General features: G+C 46.4%; 1 protein-coding gene across 1 annotated transcript in view; it reads right to left on the minus strand.

Annotated features, from left to right (window-relative positions):
• LOC107111386 (neural cell adhesion molecule L1-like) overlaps positions 1–784 on the minus strand; it is a gene marked incomplete at its 3' end in the record, with an annotated part of 97,915 nt that overhangs the window by 62,574 nt on the left and 34,557 nt on the right. The gene's annotated exons all lie outside the window — the stretch shown is intronic.

The raw sequence follows: 784 nt of genomic DNA on the forward strand, positions 1-784 counted from the left end.
AGGGCTCCAGAGCAAACTGATTGATGCAGCAGCCAAATTGCTCGCTCACAACTTTCATGCCAGTTGCTCGCAAAGTACCGTATTTTTCGAACCATAAGACGCACCTGACCTTAAGACGCACCTAGTTTTTAAAGGAGGAAAACAGGGGAAAAAATATTCTGAACCTTCGGTCCATAAGACGCACTCACTTTTCCTCCCACTTTTTTTGGAAGAAAAAGTGAGTCTTATGGTCCAAAAAATACGGTAGAATTTTCGCTCACGAGACTCCGCAGCTTAGAGGGAGCGTTGCTCCTCCCCTGCCAGGGTTAACTTGCCAGCCCCCCGTAGCTTTCAGTTTTCAACAAAGTCAAATCACAGCATGGACACTTGATGGCTGAAATACGTGGTGTTCACTTGCGGAATGAATGAATGCGATTGTCTCAGCCGTTTGTAAGGGACACGAAAAGATTGTTGAATTTCTGATGCATAGACATTGAGACATCTGTTGCATTACATCAGTTGAGTTGCCTGAATTGCAATTTTTGTTATACTTAAGTGTGTATACTTAGTTTGACAACCTGTCCCGTGATCTCTCTACTTTTGTAAACTCCAGGCGGTGGCTGGAGATCTCTTGGGTTTATAACCAATCTCCAGGCAACAGAGATCGGTTCACCTGGAAGGAGGAGGAGGAGAACGAGGAGGAGAACGAGGAGGAGGAGAAGAAGAAGAGGAGGAGGAGAAGGAGAGGAGGAGGGGGAGGAGAATGAAGAGGAGGAGGAGAAGAGGAGGAGGAGGAGGAGAAGAA

The sequence above is a fragment of the Gekko japonicus genome, unplaced genomic scaffold, assembly GCF_001447785.1.
Source record: "Gekko japonicus isolate JY-2015 unplaced genomic scaffold, Gekko_japonicus_V1.1 scaffold4159, whole genome shotgun sequence".
In the NCBI taxonomy this organism is placed as follows: Eukaryota; Metazoa; Chordata; class Lepidosauria; order Squamata; family Gekkonidae; genus Gekko; species Gekko japonicus.